The following is a 24,035-nucleotide window of genomic DNA, read 5'->3' as shown; positions in this document are numbered from 1 at the left end:
ATACCCAGGAGTGCAATTGCTGGGTCATAGGGTAGCTCTATTTTTAAATTTTTGAGGAACCTCCACACTGTTTTCCAAAGTGGCTGTACCAAGTTGCATTCCCACCAACAGTGTAAGAGGGGTCCCCTTTCTCCACAACCCCTCCAACATTTGTTGTTTCTCTCCCTGTCCATTTTTGTCATCCTAAGTGGTGTAAGGTAGTATCTCAATGTGTTTTTGACTTGAATTTCCCTGATGGCTAACAATGATGAACATTTTTTCATGTGTCTGTTAGCCATTTGTATGACTTTTTCAGAGAATTGTCTTTTCATATCTTCTGCCCACTTTTTTTTTAAATTTTTATTGTTATGTTAATCACCATACATTACATCATTAGTTTTTGATGTAGTGTTCCATGATACATTGTTTGTGTATAACACACAGTGCTGCATGCAAAAATGTGCCCTCTTTAATACCCATCACCAGGCTAAACCATCCTCCTACCCCCCTCCCCTCTAGAACCCTCAGTTTCTTTTTCAGAGTCCATCGTCTCTCATGGTTCATCTCCCCCTCCAATTTCCCCCCCTTCATTTTACCCTTCCTACTACCTTCTTTTTCTTTTTTTTTTTTTTTTAACATATAATGTATTATTTGTTTGAGAGGTACAGGTCGGTGATTCATCAGTCTCATAATTCACAGCATTCACCATAGCACATACCCTCCCCAATGTCTGTCACCCAGGACCCCATCCCTCCCACCCTACCCCCACCCCAGCAACCCTCAGTTTGTTTCCAGAGATTAAGAATTCCTCATATCAGTGAGGTCATATGATACATGTCTTTCTCTGATTGACTTATTTCACTCAGCATAAAACACCTCAGTTCCATCCACGTCATTGCAAATGGCAAAATCTCATTCCTTTTGATGGCTGCATAATATTCCATTGTATATATATACCACCTCTTCTTTATCCATTCATCTGTCGATGGACATCTTGGCTCTTTCCACAGTTTGGCTATTGTGGACATTGCTGCTATAAACATCGGGGTGCACGTACCCCTTCGGATACCTACATTTATATCTTTGGGGTAAATACCCAGTAGTGTGATTTCTGGATCGTATGGTAGCTCTATTTTCAACTTTTTCAGGAACCTCCACACTGTTTTCCAGAGTGGCTGCACCAGCTTGCATTCCCATCAACAATGTAGGAGGGTTCCCCTTTCTCCGCATCCCTGCCAACATCTATCATTTCCAGTCTTGTGAATTTTAGCCATTCTGACTGGTGTGAGGTGATATCTCATTGAGGTTTTGATTTGGATTTCCCTAATGCCAAGCAATGTTGAACACTTTTTCATGTGTCTGTCGGCCATTTGGATATCTTCTTTGCAGAAATGTCTGTTCATGTCTTCTGCCCATTTCTTGATTGGATTCTTTGTTCTTTGGGTGTTGAGTTTGATAAGTCCTTTATAGATTTTGGATACTAGCCCTTTATCTGATATGTCATTTGCAAATATCTTCTCCCATTCGGTCGGTTGTCTTTTGGTTTTGTTGACTCTGTCTTTTGCTGTGCAAAAGCTTTTTATGTTGAACTCCCAAGAGGTCATTTTTGCCCTTGCTTCCCTTGCCTTTGGCAATGTTTCTAGGAAGAAGTTGCTGCCTGTGATCGCCTTTAGGATTTTGATGGACTCCTGTCTCACATTTAGGTCTTTCAACCATTTGGAGTCTATTTTTGTGTGTGGTGTAAGGAAATGGTCCAGTTTCATTCTTCTGCATGTGGCTGTCCAATTTTCCCAACACCATTTGTTGAAGAGACTGTCTTTTTTCCATTAGGCATTCTTTTCCTGCTTTGTCGAAGATTAGTTGACCATAGAGTTGAGGGTCCATTTCTGGGCTCTCTATTCTGTTCCATTGATCTATGTGTCTGTTTTTGTGCCAGTACCATACTGTCTTGATTATGACAGCTTTGTAATAGAGCTGGAAGTCCGGAATTGTGATGCCGTCAGCTTTGGTTTTCTTTTTCAACATTCCTCTGGCTATTCGGGGTCTTTTCTGGTTCCATACAAATTTTAAGATACTTTGTTCCATTTCTTTGAAAAAAGTGGATGGTATTTTGATGGGGATTGCATTGAATGTGTAGATTGCTCTAGGTAGCATTGACATCTTCACAATATTTGTTCTTCCAATCCATGAGCATGGAACATTTTTCCATTTCTTTGTGTCTTCCTCAATTTCTCTCATGAATACTTTATACTTTTCTGAGTACAGATCCTTTGCCTCTTTGGTTAGATTTATTCCTAGGTATCTTATGGGTTTGGGTGCAATTGTAAATGGGATCAACTCCTTAATTTCTCTTTCTTCTGTCTTGTTGTTGGTATATAGGAATGTCACTGATTTCTGTGCATTGATTTTATATCCTGCCACTTGACTGAATTCCTGTATGAGTTCTAGCAGTTTTGGGGTGGAGTCTTTGGGGTTTTCCACATAAAGTATCATATCATCTGCAAAGAGTGAGAGTTTCACTTCTTCTTTGCTGATTTGGATGCCTTTTATTTCTTTTTCTTGTCTGTTGCTGTGGCTAGGACTTCATACTGTGTTGAATAGCAGTGGTGATAGTGGACATCCCTGCCATGTTCCTGACCTTAGGGGGAAAGCTCTCAGTTTTTCCCCATTGAGAATGATATTTGCTGTAGGTTTTTCATAGATGGCTTTTATGATATTGAGATATGTACCCTCGATCCCTATACTCTGAAGAGTTTTGAACAAGAAAGGATGCTGTACTTCGTCAAATACTTTTTCTGCATCTATTGAGAGGATCATATGATTCTTGTTCTTTCTTTTGTTAATGTATTGTACCACTTTGATTGATTTGCGGATGTTGAACCAACCTTGCAGCCCAGGAATAAATCCCACTTGGTCGTGGTGAATAATCCTTTTAATGCACTGTTGGATCCTATTGGCTAGTATTTTGGTGAGAATTTTTGCATCCATGTTCATCAGGGATATTGGTCTGTAATTCTCCTTCTTGATGCGGTCTTTGTCTGGATTGGGATCAAAGTAATGATAGCCTCAAAAAATGAGTTTGGAAGTTCTCCTTCCATTTCTATTTTTTGGAAGAGTTTCAGAAGAATAGGTATTAATTCTTCTTTAAATGTTTGGTGGAATTCCCCTGGGACACCATCTGGCCCTGGGCTTTTGTTTGTTGGGACATTTTTGATGACTGCTTCAATTTCCTTAGTGGTTATAGGTCTGTTCAGGTTTTCTATTTCTTCCTGGTTCAGTTTTGGTAGTTGATATATCTCTAGGAATGCAGCCATTTCTTCCAGGTTATCTAATTTGCTGGCATAGAGTTGCTCATAATATGTTCTTATAATTGTTTGTATGTCTTTGGTGTTGGTTGTGATCTCTCCTCTTTCATTCATGATTTTGTTGATTTGGGTCATTTCTCTTCTCTTTTTGATAAGTCTGGCCAGGGATTTATCAATCTTGTTAATTCTTTCAAAGAACCAGCTCCTAGTTTCATTGATCTGTTCTACTGTTCTTTTAGTTTCTATTTCCTTGATTTCTGCTCTGATCTTTATTATTTCTCTTCGCCTGCCGGGTTTTGGCTTTATTTGCTGTTTTTTCTCTAGCCTCTTTAGGTGTAGGTTTAGGTTATGTATTTGAGACCTTTCTTGTTTCTTGAGAAAGGCTTGTATTGCTATATACTTTCCTCTTAGGACTGCCTTTGCTGCATCCCAAAGATTTTGAACAGTTGTGTTTTCATTTTCATTGGTTTCTATGAATTTTTTTAATTCTTCTTTAATTTCCTGGTTGACCCATTCGTTCTGTAGTAGGATGCTCTTTAGCCTCCATGTATTTGAGTTCTTTCCAACTTTCCTCTTGTGATTGAGTTCTAGTTTCAAAACATTGTGGTCTGAAAATAGGCAGGGAATGATCCCAATCTTTTGGTACTGGTTGAGACCTGATTTGTGAGATAGGATGTGATCTATTCTGGAGAATGTTCCATGGGCACTAGAGAAGAATGTGTATTCCATTGTTTTGGGATGGACTGTTCTGAATATGTCTGTAAAGTCCATTTGGTCCAGTGTGTCATTTAAAGTCTTTATTTTCTTGTAGATCTTTTGCTTAGATGATCTGTCCATTTCAATGAGGGGGATGTTAAAGTACCCCACTATTATTGTATTGTTGTCGATGTGTTTCTTTGTTTTTTTATTAATTGCCTTATATAATTGGCTGCTCCCATGTTAGGGGCATAGATATTTACAATTGTTAGTTCTCTTCTTGGATAGACACTTTAAGTAGGATATAGTGTCCTTCCTCATCTCTTATTACAGTCTTTGGTTTAAAATCTAATTTGTCTGATAGAAGGATTGCCATCCCAGCTTTCTTTTGGTGTCCATTAGCATGGTAAATGGTTTTCCATCCCCTCACTTTCAATCTGGTGGTGTCTTTGGGTCTAAAATGAATCTCCTGCAGACAGCATATTGATGGATCTTGTTTTTTTATCCAATCTGATAGCCTGTGCCTTTTGATTGGGGCATTGAGCCCATTTACATTCAGGGTAACTATTGAAAGATATGAATTTAGTGCCATTGTATTGCCTGTAAGGTGACTGTTACCGTATATTGTCTGTGTTCCTTTCTGGTCTATGTTGCTTTTAGGCTCTCTCTTTGCTTAGAGGACCCCTTTCAATATTTCTTGTAGGGCTGGTTTCGTGTTCACAAATTCCTTTAGTTTTTGTTTGTCTTGGAAGCTTTTTATCTCTCCTTCAATTTTCAATGACAGCCTAGCTGGATATAGTATTCTTGGCTGCATATTTTTCTCGTTTAGTGATCTAAATATATCAAGCCAGTCCTTTCTGGCCTGCCATGTCTCTGTGGATAGGTCTGTTGCCAATCTAATATTTCTCCCATTGTAGGTTACATATCTCTTCTCCGGAGCTGCTTTCAGGATTTTCTCTTTGTCTCTGAGACTCGTAAGTTTTACTATTAGATGTCAGGGTGTTGACCTATTTTTATTGATTTTGAGAGGGGTTCTCTGTGCCTCCTGGATTTTCATGCCTATTTCCTTCCCCAAATTAGGGAAGTTCTCTGCTATAATTTGTTCCAATATACCTTCTTCCCCTCTCTTTCTTCTTCTTCTGGGATCCCAATTATTCTAATGTTGTTTCGTCTTATGGTATCACTTATCTCTCGAATTCTGCCCTGGTGACCCAGTAGTTGTTTATCTCTCTTTTTCTCAGCCTCTTTATTTTCCATCATTTGGTCTTCTATATCACTGATTCACTCTTCTGCCTCATTTATCCTAGCAGTTAGCACCCCCATTTTTGATTGCACCTCATTAATAGCCTTTTTGATTTTGACTTGGTTAGATTTTAGTTCTTTTAATTCTCCGGAAGGGTTTCTCTAATAACTTCCATGCTTTTTTCAAGCCAAGCTAGTATCTTTAAAGTGATGATTCTGAACTCTAGATCCGACATCATACTAATGTCCATATTGAGGAAGTCACTGGCAGTCGGTACTACCTCTTGTTCTTTTTGTTGAGGTGATTTTTTCCATCTTGCCATTTTGTCCAGAGGAGAATAGGTGAATAAGAGAACAAAATGCTAACAGGGTAACAATGTCCCCAGAAAATATACTCTAAACAAATCAGAAAAGACCTGAAGCTGGGGGAAAAGAAAGGGAAAGAAAGAAAAAAGAAAAAGAAAAGATAAAGATAAAAACAAAGAAAAACAGAACAAAACAAAAAAACCGAATATGATCAAATATGATCAGGCTGGTGCATAGATCAGTGCCACACACTAGATTTTGGGTGTATTTTGGTCTGTTAGAAGAAAGTGCCTCCCAAAGTTTTAAAGAAAGAAAAACTTATATATGTACAAAAATAAGGGTTGATATGATGAAGGGATGGAATATGACTGTAAAGGTGGAAATTATAAAAAATTTTATAAAGGGAATTGATAAGAAGTTGTTTTAAAAAAGAAAGGATTTTTTAAAAAAAAGAAAAAAAAGGGAGATAATGTGATCAGGCAGGAGACTAGAACAAAGCCATGCACTAGAGATTTAGGGTATATTTTGATCTGTTATTAGAAACTATCTCAAAATTTTAAAGAGAGAACAATTTATATATATGTGCCAAAAATAAGGGTAACTACTATGAAGGAATAGAATATGACTCTAAAAATGAAAAATAAAAATGTTTTTTAAAAAAGGGATTGATAAGATGTTGGTTGAAAAAGGGAAAAAGAAAAATTAAAAAAAAACAGTTGAAAAAAATTAACTTTGAAAGACTAAAGAATCATGGTAAAAGAGCCATGGATTCTATGTGCAGTATTCCCCTAGTGCTGGAGTTCTGCTGTTCTCATTGATCAGTAAACTTGGCCTTGGCTGGCTGTTCTCGCTGATCTTCTGGGGGAGGGGCCTGTTGCCGTGGTTCCCAAATGTCTTTGCCGGAGGTGGAATTGCCCCGCCCTTGTGGGTCCGGGCTAAGTAATCTGCTCCGGTTTGCTCTCAGGAGCTTTTGTTCCCTGCAAGCTTTCGGTACAGCTTTGGAGGAGGAGAGCGAAAATGGTGGCCTCCCAATCTCTGCCCCGGAGCAGGTGAGAACTCGGGGCCCCGCTCCTCAGTGCACTCCCAGAGAATAGAAGTCAATCACTCCCATCTTCCCAGTCTCCAGCCGCACTCAGTGCTCACGCAGCCTGTGACCGAGCATTTCTATCTCTGGCACCCAACCCCGTGTGGAGTCTCCAAACCCAGCAGATCCCTGCGGTGCGCTCCCGCGCTGCTCCTCCTGGGGGAGGAAGGGGAGTCTCCCCGGATCTGCTGCTTGTTGGGTCCCTGCTGCAGGAGCAGTAGCCCGACTGCGCCGTGGATCATGGTTTATGGCAACCCCGAGCTGAGAGCCCACGCCTGGGCTCCATCTCTGCAGCAGGCTTCCCCGCTCCAATACCTGGGAGCTCTGCCACACTCAGGCACCCCCGGTCTTTCTGTGACCCTGAGGGTCCTGAGACCACACTGTCCCACAAGGGTTCCACCCCCCGCTTAGCCACTGGAGCGACGTCCCTCAGCGGAGCAGACTTCTAAAAGATCTGATTTTGTGCTCCGAGGCTCTATCACTTGCCAGAAGCGGCTGACAGAGGCCCCCTCCCCCGCCGTCTATCCTCCGGAATATCACCTAGGATTCACTTCTCGTCCTACCTTCCATAAAGTTGTCACTTTTCTGTTCAGAGAGTTGTTGCTATTCTTTTCTTTGATCTCCTGTTGAGTTTGTAGGTGTTCAGAATGGTCTGGTCCCCATCCAGCTGAATTCCTGAGACCAGACGAAATCCAAGTCTCCTACTCCTCTGCCATCTTGCTCTACCCACCTGCCCACTTTTTGACTTGATTATTTGTTTTTTGGGTGTTGAGTTTGAGAAGTCCTTTATAGATCTTGGATACCAGCCCTTTATCTGTAGTGTCATTTGCAAATATCTTCTCCCATTCTGTGGGTTGCCACTTTGTTTTGTTGACTGTTTCCTTTGCTGTGCAGAAGCTTTTTATCTTGATGAAGTCCCAAAAGTTCATTTTTGCTTTTGTTTCACTAGCCTTTTGGAGATGTATCTTGAAAGAAGTTGCTGTGGCCGATGTCAAAGAGGTTACTGCCTATGTTCTCCTCTAGGATTTTGATGGATTCCTGTCTCACATTGAGGTCTTTCATCCACTTTGAGTTTATCTTTGTGTATGGTGTTAGAGAATGGTCGAGTTTCATTCTTCTGCATGTGGCCTTCCAATTTTCCCAGCACCATTTATTGAAGAGACTGCCTTTTTTCCAATGCATGTTTTTTCCTGGTTTGTCAAAGATTGTTTGACCATAGAGTTGAGGGTCCATATCTGGGTTCTCTATTCTGTTCCGTTGGTCTATATATCTGTTTTTGTGCCAGTACCATTCTGTCTTGGTGATCACAGCTTTGTAATATAGCTTGAAATCGGGCAACATGATGCCCCTAGCTTTGTTTTTCTTTTTCAACATTTCCTTGGCGATTCGGGGTCTTTTCTGATTCCATACAAATTTTAGGATTGTCTGTTCCAGCACTTTAAAAAATGTCATTGGAATTTTGATTGGGATGGCATTGAAGGTATAGATTGCTCTGGGTAGCATAGACATTTTAACAATGTTTATTCTTCCGATCCATGAGCATGGAATCTTTTTCTGTCTTTTTGTGTCTTCTTCAATTTCTTTCATGAGTGTTCTGTAGTTCCTAGAGTATAAATCCTTTACCTCTTTGGTTAGGTTTATTCCGAGGTATCTTATGGGTTTTGGTGCTATTCTAAATGGAATCGTTTCTCTAATTTCTCTTTCTACAGTTGCGTTGTTAGTGTATAAGAAAGCAACTGATTTCTGTGCATTGATTTTGTATCCTGCCACATTACTGAATTGCTGGATGAGTTCTAGTAATTTGGGGGTGGAGTCTTTTGGGTTTTCCACATAAAATATCATGTTGTCTGCAAAAAGAGAGAGTTTGACTTCTTCTTTGCCACTTTGAATACCTTTTATTTCTTTTTGTTGTCTGATTGCTGTTGCTAGGACTTCTAGTACTATGTTGAACAATAGTGGCGAGAGTGGGCATCCTTGACGTGTTCCTGATCTTAAGGGAAAGGCTCTCAGCTTTTCCCCATTGAAGATGATATTCACTGTGGGTTTTTCATAGGTGGATTTTATAAACTTGAGGAATGTTCCCTCTATCCCTATACTCTGAAGAGTTTTAATCAGGAAAGGATGTTATATTTTGTCAAATGCTTTTTCTGCATCAATTGAGAGGACCATATGGTTCTTCTCCCTCCTCTTATTGATGTGTTCTATCACACTGATTGATTTGCGAATGTTGAACCACCTTTGCATCCCGGGGATAAATCCCACTTGGTCGTGGTGGATGAGCCTTTTAATGTATTGTTGGATCCTATTAGCTAGGATTTTGTTGAGGATTTTGGAATCCATATTCATCAGGGATATCAGTCTGAAATTCTCCTTTTTGATGGGGTCTTTGCCTGGTTCGGAGATTAAGGTAATGCTGGCCTCATAGAATGAGTTTGGAAGTTTTCCTTCTGTTTCTATTTTTTGAAACAGCTTCAGTAGAATAGGTATTATTTCTTCTTTGAATGTTTGGTAGAATTCCACAGGGAATCCATCAGGCCCTGAACTCTTGTTTTTTTGGGATGGAGGTTTTTGATCACTGCTTCAATCTCGTTACTGGTTATTGGCCTATTGAGGTTGTCAGTTTCTTCCTGTTTCAGTCTTGGCAGCTTATAGGTTTCTAGGAAGGCCTCCATTTCATCCAGATTGCTCAGTTTATTGGCATATAGTTGTTGATAATAATTTCTAATAATTGTTTCTATTTCCTTGGTGTTAGTCGTGATCTCTCCCCTTTCATTCATAATTTTATTAATTTGGGTCCTTTCTCTTTTCTTTTGGGTAAGTCTGGCCAGTGGTTTATTGATCTTATTAATTCTTTCAAAGAACCAACTTCTCGTTTCGTTGATCTGATCTACTGTGTTTCTGGTTTCCAATTCATTGATTTCTGCTCTAATTTTAATTATTTCTCTTCTAATGCATGGCTTAGGCATTGTTTGTTGCTTTTTCCGTAGTTCTTTAAGGTGTAGTGTTAGTTGGTGAATTCGGGAATTTTTTTTTTTTTTTGAGTGAGGCTTGGATGGCTATGTATTTCCCCCTTAGGTCAGCCTTTGCAGTATCCCATAGGTTTTGGACCAATGTGTTTTTGTTCTTATTGATTTCCATGAATTGTTTAAGTTCTTCTTTGATTTCCTGGTTGACCCAAACATTCTTGAGCAGAGTGGTCTTTAGCTTCCAAGTGTTTGAATTTCTGCCAAATTTTTCTTGTGATTGAGTTCCAGTTTTAAAGCATTGTGGTCTGAGAATATGCAGGGAATAATCTCAATCTTTTGGTATTGGTTGAGACCTGATTTGTGACCCAGTATGTGGTCTATTCTGGAGAAAGTTCCATGCGTGCTCTTGAAGAATGAGTATTCTGTTGTTTTAGGGTGAAATGTTCTGTAAATATCTATGAGGTCCATCTGGTCCAATGTATCATTCAAAGCTCTTGTTTCCTTGTTGATTTTCTGCTTAGATGATCTGTCCATTGCTGAGAGTGGAGTATTGAGGTCTCCTACAATTAACGTATTGTTATGAATATGACTCTTTATTTTGGTTAACAGTTGGCTTATGTAGATGGCTGTTCCCATGTTGGGGGCATAGATATTTACAATTGTTAGATCTTCTTGTTGGATAGACCTTTTAAGAATGATATAGTGTCCTTCTGTGTCTCTTATTACAGACTTTAGTTTAAAATCTAATTTGTCTGATATAAGAATTGCTACCCCAGCTTTCTTTTGAGGTCCGCTGGCATGGAAGATGGATCTCCATCCCTTCACTTTCAGTCTGGATGTATCTTTAGGTTCAGAATGAGTCTCTTGTAGGCAGCATATGGATGGACCCTGTCTTTTTATCCAGTCTGCAACCCTGTGCCGTTTTATGGGAGCATTTAGGCCATTCACGTTGAGAGTGATTATTGAAAGATATGAATTAATTGTCAACATGTTGCCTGTGAAGACATTTTTTTTTATAGATTGTCCCTGTAAATTTCTGTTGTATATCACTCTTCGGGTCTTTCTCCTTTTATAGAACCCCCCTTAATATTTCTTGCAGGGCCGGCTTAGTGGTCACATATTCTTTCAGTTTCTGCCGGTTGTGGAAGCTCTGCATCTCTCCATCCATTCTAAATGAAAGCCTTGCCAGATAAAGTATTCTTGGCTGCATGTTCTTCTCATTTAGTACCCTGAATATGTCTTGCCAGGCCTTTCTGGCTTGCCAGGTCTCTGTGGATGGGTCTGACGTTATTCTGATGTTCCTCCCTCTGTGTGTAAGGAATCTCTTCCCCCTAACTGCCCTTAAGATGGTTTCCTTGGTTCTAAGATTTGCAAGTTTTACTATTACATGCCGGAGTGTTGGCCTGTTTTCATTGATCTTGGGAGGGGTCCTCTCTGCCTCTAGGATGCGAATGTTTGTTTCATTCCCCAGATTAGGGAAGTTCTCAGCTACAGTTTGCTCAAATACATGTTCTAGTCCTCTCTCTCCACTCCCTCCGGGATTCCAATTATTCTGACATTGGAACGCTTCATGGTGTCACTTATTTCTCTGATTCTATTTTCATGGATTCTGAATTGTTTTTCCCTGGCCTCCTCTTTTCCATTTTTATCTATTATATTGTCTTCCAGGTCACTTATTCGTTCTTCTGCCTCACTTACCCTAGCTGTTAGATTATCTAGATTGGATTGGATCTCATTGATAGCATTTTTAAGTTCTGCCAATTCACCTTTCATTTCTGCCCTTAGAGACTCTATGTTGTCATTAATTGATTTCTCCATTCTAGCCATTGTCTTCACAATTGCTAGCCTGAATTCCATCTCCAACATCTTGGTTATATCTGCATTCATTTGTAAATCTACAGCATAAGTCATAATCTCTGAGTCTTTTCTATTTTGGGGTTCCTCCTCCTAGTCATTCTGTTGATGGGTGTTTGAGGGAATGTATGGAGTCCAAATTATTGACCAGAACCCAAGCAAGATGCACCTATTTTCTAGGAACCTTAGGGTTGCTGGCCTCTTGTTTTCCCAGCCTCTCTTCTGGGGGAGGGGCCTGCCGTGCTGTTACTCAGGCAACCCTGTTTGGGCAGAGTTGCCCTGCCCCCCCCTGTGGTGGGGGATGTGCTCAGTGGGAATCAGTTTTGGGAGCTTTTGTTCTCTGGCGGCTTTCCCTGGTGGCTTTCCGTGTCTCTTCTGTGAGTCAGAGCAAAAGAGACTGTTTCCAACCCTCTGCCTCAGAGCAGAGAGATGGCAGTCTGTTCTTCAGTGAGCTCTCCAGGCCACACTGTCTCCATTTCTGTCCATGCTGGTATAAACTGCAGCATCCTGGGTTGTGCACTCCTCCACAGCACTCGCAGTCCTATCTCTGGGTCAGGGCACATCTCTGCCCTTTGTGCTTCTAAAACCACCAGCCGTCCCAGTTCACCCACGTGACCCCGCTGCTCCGGGTTTCTGCCCCGGGGGCTGCCCTAAAGTCCTTTCCCCGCTGCTACTGGTCTGCGAGTCTGTGCCCTGTCCCCAGTGCACGAGGCTGTCGCTCACTGGCGGTGTAGGATCCCCACAGCCAGGCACCCTCCCACTGCCGTTTATCCTCTGATATCCACCCGCGGAATCACGGCTCCCAGCTTTGTACCTCAAAACCAAATGCCTGCGATATTCTGCTGGTAGAGATCCAGATCTTCTTACATCTCAGGGTGGTTTCGTGGGTGCTCAGAGTGGTCTGGTAGATATACAGCTCAATTCCGGGTACCAGTTGAAATAGGGTCCCCTACTCCTCCTCCATCTTTCCTTCCTCCCCGCTTATAGCACTTTAAAACCCAAACACCTCTGGTGTCTAAATTACCCGAGATAACCATATTTAATATTTAGTGATTTTTTTTTGCAGAGGCATCTATTACAGTTTTGTTATATATGTTGAACGCATATTCCATTCATATGAAACATTTCATCCTCCAAGTTCAGTGAGACTGTAAACTGTGGTTTCAAGTTTCCTCTCACTATTTGTAAGAGCTCAGACATTTTAATATAATGTACACACTGTCTTCTCTGAGTTGTAATTTAAGTTTTATCACAACACTGCGAGATCTGCTAGTGTCTGCAGCTTGATTTCACCCCATGGTTTATGCCCTGAAGTGTCAGGCAGATAGACAACGCTGTGCCAATCAGTTTCAGCCTGTTAAAGCTCAGGGAGCAAGGCAAAGATAAAGTGATGGAAGGCTGATAGTTGATGATGATTTACAAGTGGGCTTCACAGACCCCGGGACTTCAGGATCTGTCCATAGGGCAGTAAAAAGAAGAAAAATCTCCATTTGTATAATTTTTGTATGACTTCAAAACACTTGGTGGAGATTGGGAGGTCTAAAACAGATACCCCTTTTGAAGAAAAAAAATGAAAATGCAAAGAGTAAGTCGTTGGCTGTAGAATAATGAATTGCAGGTCTCCCTTGACTTATGATGGGGTATGTCCCAATAAACTCATCATAAGTTGAAAATATCATAAGTCAAAAATGCATTTAATACACCTAACCTACTGAACATCATAGTTTAGCCTCACCTATCTTTTAAGTGCTCAGAACACTTATAATAGCCACAGTTGGGCAGAACATCTAACACAAAGCCTACTTTATAGTGAAGTGTTGGATATTGAAGTGTTGGATATTTCATGGAATTTATTGAATACTGTAGTGAAAGTGAAAAACAGAACAGTTGTCTGGGTACAGAATGGTTTTAAGTGTATTGGTTGTTGACCCTTGTGATCGCATGGCTGCCTGGTATCTGTGGCTCGCTGTCACTGCCCAGCATCATGAGAGAGGATCTATCGCTAGCCTGGGAAAAGATTAAAATTCAAAATTCAAGGTATGGTTTCTACTCAGTGCTATTGCTTTCACACCATCATAAAGTCAAAAAATGAAGTTGAACCATTTTAAGTCAGGGATCATTTATATTAGCAGTGTCACCTATGACAGGTAATAGCGCATGAGTAAGACCTTCAAATCACCCACTATTTGGGCTGGAGTTTCCTTGTCTCTAAAATGGGGATGCTACTGAAACTTACTTCATAGAGCTCTTTTTTTTTTTTTTTAAGATTTTTTATTTATTTTGACAGAGAGATAGCAAGAGCAGGAACACAAGCAAGGGGAGTGGGAAAGGGAGAAGCAGGCTTCCCACCAAGCAGGGAACCTGATGCAGGGCTTGATCCCAGGACCCTGGGATCATGACCTGAACCGAAGGCAGACACTTAACGACCGAGCCACCCAGGCGCACCTCATAGAGCTCTTTTAAGAATGTGTGGAAATGCCCAGCAGAGCATCTGATTCTTTAGACAGTTCTGAAGCCATTCTTTTTATTGCTCCTATTCTTTTATTCCCCCCACTGTAAATCATAATATTTATGGGACATTTAATATGTTTCAGGCATTATGTCAAGTTTTACATTCATCATCACATGTAACCCACAAAAAATCCTATGACGTAGGTACCTACTTCTTTTATTTCCACTAAACAGAGAAAGATGCTGGGGCTCAGAGAGGTGCATAGAAGTTAGCAATGGGGGCACCTGGGTGGCACAGTCAGTTTAGCATCTGACTCTTGGTTTTGGCTCAGGTCATGATCTCAGAGTCCTGAGATGGAGCCCTACCTCAGCTCCATGCTCAGCACAGAGTCTGCTTATCCTTCTCCATCTACTCCTCCCCTGGCTCTCTCTCTTTCTCTTTCTTTCTCATAAATAAAACCTTTAAAGATAAAGAAGTTAGCAGTTAATTGGAAATTTGGCCATAAATCTGTTAACCCAAAGGTTCCTGAAGCATCTGACTTTAGGAAACCAGAAGGCATAAATTAATTCCCTAGGAATCCTGGGAGTGGCTGGGCTGCAGAGTGAAAAATCTTTTAGAAATTTGGCCAGTTCCAATTCAGAACTTTTTTTGTAAGACCCATTTCAATGAGGTAGTTATATTCAAAGTTTTCTGTTCCTCTTCATATTTTACTCAAAGTCCCCATCCTTTACAAAAGTTGTCTCTAATTATATCTAAATGCACAGCACAGTAGGAAAATATTATCAGAAGATAACAGAGGGAATCCTTCATGTTGAAATGAGAAATGTACGTTCTATAGTTGCATCTCCATCTTTCCAAAATAACATTTGCATTTATACAACCCCAAAATTTTAAAGGATGCTTAGGACTTTGTAAATGCTACCTCAATCAAATCAGAATTCAGGAGGTTTGGCAAGTGGGTGTTATGGTGCTAATTTTACAGGAAAGATAAGCAAGATGAGGTCAGAACCAGTATCTTAACTCATATTTGTGTATGAGTTTTTAATGATTGAATAGAGTATGTGAAGCACAGGCTGCTGACACCAAGTTCAGAAATGAAGATTGTGTGTGTTTTTGTTTTCTATAAAAGCATAGAGAGCAGTGAGCAATTGTCTACATCAAGCCATCAATCAGGAAGCACTTATGGTGAGTCTTTGGTGTGTGGAGCAGATCCTAAATATTCTTGAGCTTTAATTTCCTCATCTGCAATATAGAAATAATAAAAATATCTGCCTCATTGGATTGTTGTAAGGATTAAGTGGAAGAATGCATGTGAAAGCATTTTGTAAATTCTAAAGTATTATACAAATGTCAGCTATTTTATTAAATTCGGGCAATTAAACCTTTATTGAGCATAATCCCCTCAGTGATAGCAATCCTAAGAGTAAAATGTAGGTTATTTTACCCTTAAGGATATAGCTATCTAATAGAGAAGATAATGCATCTTATCTAAACAATTAAAATTTGGTGTAAAAACTGCTACTATGGATATATAGACAAAGCGCTCTGGTGCTGTAGAAATAAGGGTTACAATTAATTCAGGGAAAAGAGGTTATTTTCTGGAGAAGTTTCAGGTGAGAGTGGTATATTGGGCTTTCTCTGAAAGCTGTGATGGAAGTTTTTGGTGGAGAAAATCTTCCAGGTAAGAACATTGTAAGTGGAAGGGACTATGTGGGCATCAGTACAAAAGCACAACAAAGTAGTCTCCGTGACTGGACTGTGGAAGGCACATGAGGACTTAGTAGGAGATGAGTTTAAAAGACACGTTTGAAGGTTGTGTGTGAAGACTTTTGAATGCAATCCTGAAGAGTTAGAGTTTTATCTCTAATACTGGGAGATGCTGTGGAAAAATATTTTCAGCTGGAAAGTGACACATAGCTTCTTTTTGTTGTTGTTGTTGTTCTTTTCTTTTCTTTTCTTTTTCCTTTTTTTCTTTTTCTTTTTTTTTTTTTTTTTAAGACAGGGAAGAGTGAAGGTGATGTCATTCCTGCTCTTAAGATTTTTGTCTTAGGACTGAGGACATCACATCAACATATACACAGGCATGTTGGCTCCTTAACCTTCACCATCACAACCAGATCCTAGGCTGAGACTAAAGCAGGAGCTTCATCCAAGAAAGCTTAGAGTTATTGGAGCCAATACAAGTCATCTACAGATCAAATATCTAAGATGGACAAGATCTAGAATAAACATCTTAATGAGAGTGAACTAGACTTAGAATCCTCCTTATCTTTTAGAGTAAGTATAACTAATTCAGTGTTTGCCCTAATGAATTACCATATATGGTCCAGAAATACTCATGGACTGGAGTCCCACTGAGACTGTCCCTGAACAAGGATCATGTGTCATACTGATTATATTATAGAACAGAGTTCCAAATATTTGGTATATCATTTACATTACATGAATGATAATAAAATTCCTACAGTAATGAGATGCCACTCGTTAGGTTATCAGTGTTTCATTGAAGATGTTGCGTTGGGTTGTCTGAAATGCAGAGAGATTCAAACTACATTTCAGAGGACCTCCCTCTCCTGTGGTTCCATGTCAGTATCTGCCAGTGAGAGGAACTTGTGAGAGATTTGGAAGGAAGAAAAGAAAAGAGGGGCCAATTTTCTCCAGAGGCAGTTGCCGTTAGATACAGTGCAGGTGTAGTAGAGTTTGAAGTGGCTTCTGGGTGAGCATCTTGATCATCTGCATCAGGCTGCAGATTGAAATAGTTGGTGGGTGTCTTCAGAGGTTTCTGAGGCTCATAGCAGCTTCTAGGTGACCTACTGAGAACCACAGGCTTTGTTGATGCAGGCTGAGATTTTGGGTGACAGTCAAGTTTGCTCTGTGAGCCCTTCCAATGATTATGTAAGCCTCCAGTTCCCTATGTCAAACCTGCTATAAATGGAATGCATACAGCGAATTGAATTCTTCTCAATAAACTCACTGATGCAAGGTGTGGTCAGACAATCACCTTATACAATACTTGGCTAGTAGAAAACCATCTGCCAATATGTATCAATGATGACATATATCCAAGAAATTCTGCTTCTGGGAATCTCAGTTTATAATGGAAAATGCGTGCCAAGATGTATGTGCAAAGTTATTTGTCCCACATTAAGAAATACTCTGATTTCAGCTCAGGTCATGATCTCAGGGTCCTGGGATCGAGCCCTGAGCTGGGCTCTGAGCTCAGAGCGGAGTCTGCTTGTCCTTCTCCTTCTGCTCCTCCCCGCCCCCTCAGATATATAAATGGATCAATAAAATCTTAAAAAAAAAAAAAAGAAATACTCTTTGGGTCCAGTGCTGTGCTAGTTTCTGGAGGCAAAGAGATGAATAGACTCATTTGCTGCCCTCATAGATCTCAAAGACCAGTCAAATGTAATTTACTCCTCTTCAGAGCTAATCAACCATCTTAGCTTTGGAGCCCACCACTGTCAAATCTCCAGCTACCTTATCCAATCTTACATCTCCCTCTTTTCCAGTCCTCCTTACTCCCTGTCCAATTCTAGTCCTTTCATTCACTGTCCTCCTGTCTGCTTCCATACTCTCCCTCATCATGTTCCCTATGCCCCACACCTATCTGAAGCATGTATATATGGACAAAATCAGTTTCCACCTCAAGAGGTCTGTGAAGTCTTATCTGATGACCATAGTTTATACTCACATCCCTTTTTCTCCGATATCTTACTGTACTTACATTCAATATCACTTAATTGTTCTCAGATTGGTTTGTGTCTGCTTTCTCTCAACTGGATTTTAGACTCCTCTATGGAAGAAACATGATTTACATAGTGTTTCTAGAATTGACAGAAGACTCTGAGGACACTGGGGAATATGAAAGAGAATTTTTTTAATTCTGTCTTTACTCTTAAAAATAATTCTTAAAACGTTGGGGTACATGTAGATTTGCCAAAAAGTTGCAAAGATAATAGAAAGATGTCCCATATGCTCCTCAAGCAATTTGTGTCCCCTAATGTTATCATCTTATCTTACATGGCACATCGGCCAAAACTAAGAACAAACATTGGTTCGTTACTATTAACTAAACTCTGGCCTTCTTCCACCAGTTTTTTTATTAATGTTCTTTTCTGTTCCAACATCAAATCCAGAATTATGTTTTTGCCCTTTATGGTTTGAAAATAAGAATATACTTATGCCTTGGATCATCTTGATGACCACATTATAATAAAGTCTTATTGCTTGGTTTTGATGACCATGTTTGAATTTACAATAATGCCAAATAATTTTATTGCCCCAGAATAATGAATAGAGGACAGAAAGTTACTGAATAGGAAAATAAAGCATTACCAGTAAGTAAATGCCAAATGATGTCACTGCCTCAGCAATGGTTGCACAGAATTTTAAACAGTGAAAAGTAGTCAGGAAATGTATTTCTTTATTAATTGTACAAGTTTTTATCAAGCACTTGCAATGTGCAGGCACCTTACATCAAGGATAGAGCAATTAAGAAAATAGACAAGGCATCTCTCTCTCCCTCTGCCCCTCTTCTCTCTTATTCTCATTGTATCTCTCCCTGAGCTTACATTTCATAAACATAACAGTATATGCATGTCAAAAAAGCAAAAAAAGAATTTTTTTTAGCAATGACTTCCATATTTTAGTTACAAATGGTGATTTTGCTTTCAAAAAAGTAGTACCGTTGATTATATTTTGTTTTGTTAATTTGAATTTTATTGGATTTTCAGTCTTATTTGCATTTGATTTTTAAATGTATTTTTCTTTTATAGTTGTTTAAGGACTTTAAGCATTAATAATTCCATCTGGCCAAGTAATAGTATAAATTTAAGTTAACTCAGATTGCATGATAATTTTTTCCTTAAAATAAATCCTGAATTTTAAAAACATTATTTAATACATCATCTATATTCCTTGTGGCATAATTAAGAATTGGGCATACTGTATGCTCAATAAAACCTTTTAAATTGCTAACAATAACAGGAAATATAGGGCAGTTAGCAAATTCATGGATTTCTATTTGGTTTTCTATTTCAAAGGCTACTATTTAGAGGGCTTCTGCTTTGCTTAGCCATTAATGTAGAAGTTTGAATGACATGACAAGACAGGATTGCTTTGCCAGAATTCCCAGTTGGCCACACAGATGGACAGACCATTCTAGGTGTTAATTTCATGAATTCACCCTAGTCTAGGGTCTTGCTGTCTGTTCTGCAGGCCCAGGAATCTGATTCGTAAGTGCCTAGAGACAAAGGGTAAGTTTCTCTCTCTCTCTTTCATGTAGAACAGTCTCTCATCATAACACCCCATACTTGATTTATAATCATAAGTTTGCTTTGGAGCACCCAGAATCAGATCCAAAAGAGCTGTTTTAGGATTTAAATGTCCAGTGATATCAGGCTTAGAAAGTCCAACTCACTCATTTCAATGATGAACACACATCTGGCAGAACCAGAAGGATGAAGCTTTGCTAAGGGTTCCCCTTCTCCTAGAGACAGTTTGGAAGGGCTCTTTGCCTCTGCAACAATCATTTTTCTGTTTCTGTCACTAATCAACCTCCCCTTCACTCACCTCAATGAACACACACACCTTGTCATTAAATATGTTCATCCATTCAAGAAACTTCATTATAGCCTACAAGTCATTCTTTAAAGTTCCTTCATTGAAGCACCAATTTCATAAGCATTTATTGAGTTCCTTCTATGAAGCAGAGACTGGACTAGGTGTGTAGTAGATGTGGCTCCTACTGTCTCAGAGCTTATGGTCTACTGGGAGATACAAATATGTGTTCAGGCAGTCACCTACAATATGACATGTGTTGTGATGGAAGTGGAGGATGTGATGAGAGAAGCTAAGAGAAGCACATAATGATAGGCTTGAATCGGACTCATCTCCCTGTATGAGGTTATATCTAAACTGCAATATGAGAGTTGTGCAATAACTAGTTGGAAGAAGTGCATATGCTTATGTGAAGTGTGTGTGTGTGTGTGTATGTGTGTGTGTGTTTGTGTGACAGAGAGAGCGATAGATTTGGGAGGAAGAAGGAACGGCATGTATAAAGTCTCATGAACAAATGGCATTTTGTAAACTGAAAACAAGTAATTTCACATAGTGTTGTTCTGACCCCTTATGTGTTGATTTCATAGCTTACTTCTCCGTCTTTATGAAGGGAACATTTCTTTTGTTGCATGTTTACAATTAATGCAGGAATGAAGGCTTATCATTCTGAGTGGGTTCTCATTTTAGAAATGTCGCCGCTCACACCAAGCAGCTGTCACCCTCACTAAGCCAAATCCTCTACCAAGCAAACAGCCTTTGGAATAGCTTAACAGAAACATGGTATGTGCATTTTTTAATTGTTCTGTTCGCCTGCAAAAAGCTAACTGTGGTAAGCCCTTGATTAGTGCATTGCATTGATATCTTAGCAAGTACTTATTTTATTGTCTTTATTTAAAACAAAAAGAGATCGACTTTTTATAGTATAGATTTCTTCAATTTGGATATAATTTCCCTTAGCTTGGTAAACTACAAAGACTTAATAAAATCTTTAAGCACAGTTTACAGAAACTAACTACTTCTCATACTGTATTTTAGCCATTGAAAAAGTAGGTGGATAGAGAAGTTAAGATTTTCTGGCTTCAAATGAATAATTTAAATTACCAGTGGCTGGGCGCCTGGGTGGCTCAGTTGGTTAAGCGACTGCCTTCGGCTCAGGTCATGATCCTGGAGTCCCGGGATCGAGTCCCGCATCGGGCTCCCTGCTCGGCAGGGAGTCTGCTTCTCCCTCTGACCCTCCTCCCTCTCATGCTCTCTGTATCTCATTCTCTCTGTCTCAAATAAATAAATAAAATCTTAAAAAAAAATAAAATAAAATAAATTACCAGTGGCTAAACAAGATAAAGCATACCAGGCACAGTATAGAGCAAACTCTTAATATATACATACTAGACTAAATAAATCAATGAAAACTATTTCCTTGCTAATTATACACATGGTAAAACTGAAACATTCTAATAATCATTATGTGGTTAAAAGGCCCATGTGATAGATTACTTGCATTGTATGGCATTTCTAGATTGGACTTGTGGTTCACACTTTCTTTCCAGAGAATACTCTAAAAGTTCAAAAGAGTGGTGGTCCTGTCCCCATTGTGAAAGCCTCTCCCTTGGAAATGGACCTTCTCTTTACCTGGCCGTAGATGAGTTGGTCATCTTATGGTCTTCTAGTTTCCATGTATATCCCAGAAAGCTGGTGCTAGCCTTTAAGCCTCAATAAAAAGAAGAGGGTTTTGGGGGGGCCCCTGGGTGGCTCAGTCATTAAACATCTGCCTTTGGCTCAGATCATGATCCCAGGGTCGTGGGATTGGGCCCCGCATCAGGCTTCCTGCTTGGCGGGAAGCCTGCTTCTCCCTTTCCCACTGCCCCTGCTTGTGTCCCCTCTCTCACTATGACTCTCTGTCAAAATAAATAAATAAAATCTTAAAAAAAAAAAGAGGGTTTTTAAAATTTTTTTTCTCCTGTTCTAACTCACTTCCCAATTTTCCACCCCCTAGAGTTCAGCTATGTGCTCCACAGTATCAAGTCCTGCAATATAAGAGAAAATACCAGATATAAATGCATTTTTTGAATTAACATATAATGTATTATTTGTTTCAGGGGTACATCAGTCTTACATAATACATACCCTCCCCAATGTCCATCACCCAGCCATCCCAGCCCTCCCACCCCTCTCCACTCCAGCAACTCCCAGTTTGTTTCCTGAGTTTAAGAATCTCTTATGGTTTGTCTCCCTCTCTGGTTTCTTCTTGTTTCATTTTTCCTCTTTTCCCTTATAATCCTCTGCCTTGTTTCTCAAATTCCACATATCAATGAGATCATAGGATAATTGTCTTTCTCTGATTGACTTATTTCACTTAGCATAATACCCTCTAGTTCCAGCCATGTCGTTGCCAATTGTAAGATTTCATCTTTTTGATGGCTGCATAATATTCCATTGTATATGTATTCCACCTCTTTATCCATTCATCTGTTGATGGACATCTGGGCTCTTTCCATAGTTTGACTATTGTGGACATTGCTGCTATAAACATCAGGATGCACGTACACCTTCAGATTACTACATTTGCATCTTTGGGGTAAATACCCAGTAGTGCAATTGCTGGGTCAAAGAATAGCTCTATTTTCAACTTTTTGAGGAACCTCCATACCATTTTCCAGAATGGCTGCACCAGCTTGCATTCCCACCAAAAATGTAGGAGGGTTCCCCTTTCTCCGCATCCTCACCAACATCTGAAACTTCCTGACGTGTTAATTTTAGCCATTCTGACTGGTGGGTGGTATCTCACTGTGGTTTGATTTATATTTCCCTGATGCCGAGTGATGTTGAGCACTTTTTCATGTGTCTGTTGGCCAGTTGGATATCTTCTTTGGAAAAATGTCTGTTCATGTCTTCTGCGCATTTCTTGATTGGATTCTTTGTTCTTTGGGTGTTGAGTTTGATAAGTTCTTTATAGATTTTGGATACTAGCCCTTTATCTGATATGTCATTTGCAAATATCTTCTCCCATTCTGTCGGTTGTCTTTTGGTTTTGTTGACTGTTTCCTTTGCTGTGCAAAAGCTTTTAATCTCAATGAAGTCCCAAGAGTTCATTTTTGCCCTTGCTTCCCTTGCCTTTGGCAATGTTTCTAGGAAGAAGTTGCTGCGGCTGAGGTCAAAGAGGTTGCTGCCTATGTTCTCCTTTAGGATTTTGATGGACTCCTGTCTCACATTTAGGTCTTTCAACCATTTGGTCTATTTTTGTGTGTGGTGTAAGGAAATGGTCCAGTTTCATTCTTCTGCATGTGGCTGTCCAATTTTCCCAACACCATTTGTTAAAGAGACTGTCTTTTTTCCATCGGACATTCTTTCCTGCTTTGTCGAAGATTAGTTGACCATAGAGTTGAGAGTCCATTTCTGAGTTTTCTATTCTGTTCCATTGATCTATGTGTCTGTTTTTGTGCCAGTACCATACTGTCTTGATGATTACAGCTTTGTAATAAAGCTGGAAGCCCGAAATTGTGATGCCACCAGCTTTGGTTTTCTTTTTCAACATTCCTCTGGCTATTCAGGGTCTTTTCTGATTCCATACAAATTTTAGGATTATTTGTTCCATTTCTTTGAAAAAAGTGGATGGTATTTTGATGGGGATTGCATTGAATGTGTAGATTGCTCTAGGTACCATTGACATCTTCACAATATTTGTTCTTCCAATCCATGAGCATGAAACATTTTTCCATTTCTTTGTGTCTTCCTCAATTTCTTTCATGAGTATTCTATAGTTTTCTGAGTACAGATTCTTTGCCTCTTTGGTTAGATTTATTCCTAGGTATCTTATGGGTTTGGGTGCAATTGTAAATGGGATCAACTCCTTAATTTTTCTTTCTTCTGTCTCATTGTTGGTGGATAGAAATGCCACGAATTTCGGGCGCCTGGTGGCTAAGTTGGTTAAGCGACTGCCTTCGGCTCAGGTCATGATCCTGGAGTCCCGGGATCGAGTCCCGCATTGGGCTCCTTGCTCAGCGAGGAGTCTGCTTCTCCCTCTGACCCTCTCCCCCTCATGCTCTCTCTCTCTCAAATAAATAAATAAAATCTTTAAAAAAAAAAAAAGAAATGCCACGAATTTCTGTGCATTGATTTTATATCCTGCCACTTGACTGAATTCCTGTATGAGTTCTAGGAGTTTTGGGGTGGAGTCTTTTGAGTTTTGCACATAAAATATCATATCATCTGCAAAGAGTGAGAGTTTGACTTCTTTGCTGATTTGAATGCCTTTTATTTCTTTTTGTTGTCTGATTGCTGAGGCTAGGACTTCCAGTACTATGTTGAACAGAACAGGAGTGGTGATAGTGGACATTCCTACCATGTTCCTGACCTTAGGGGAAAAGCTCTCAGTTTTTCCCCATTGAGAATGATATTCACTGTGGGTTTTTCACAGATTGCTTTTATGATATTGGGGTATGTACCCTCTATCCCTATACTGTGAAGAGTTTTAATCAAGAAAGGATGTTGTACTGTGTCAAATGCTTTTTCTGCATCAGTTGAGAGTATCATATGGTTCTTTTCCTTTCTTTTATTAATATAGTGTATCACATTGATTGATTTGTGAATGT

Source organism: Neomonachus schauinslandi, chromosome 13 (genome assembly GCF_002201575.2).
Source record: "Neomonachus schauinslandi chromosome 13, ASM220157v2, whole genome shotgun sequence".
Classification (NCBI taxonomy): domain Eukaryota; kingdom Metazoa; phylum Chordata; class Mammalia; order Carnivora; family Phocidae; genus Neomonachus; species Neomonachus schauinslandi.
The sequence above is the reverse complement of the archived record's forward strand: the minus strand, read 5'-3'. Positions refer to the sequence as shown.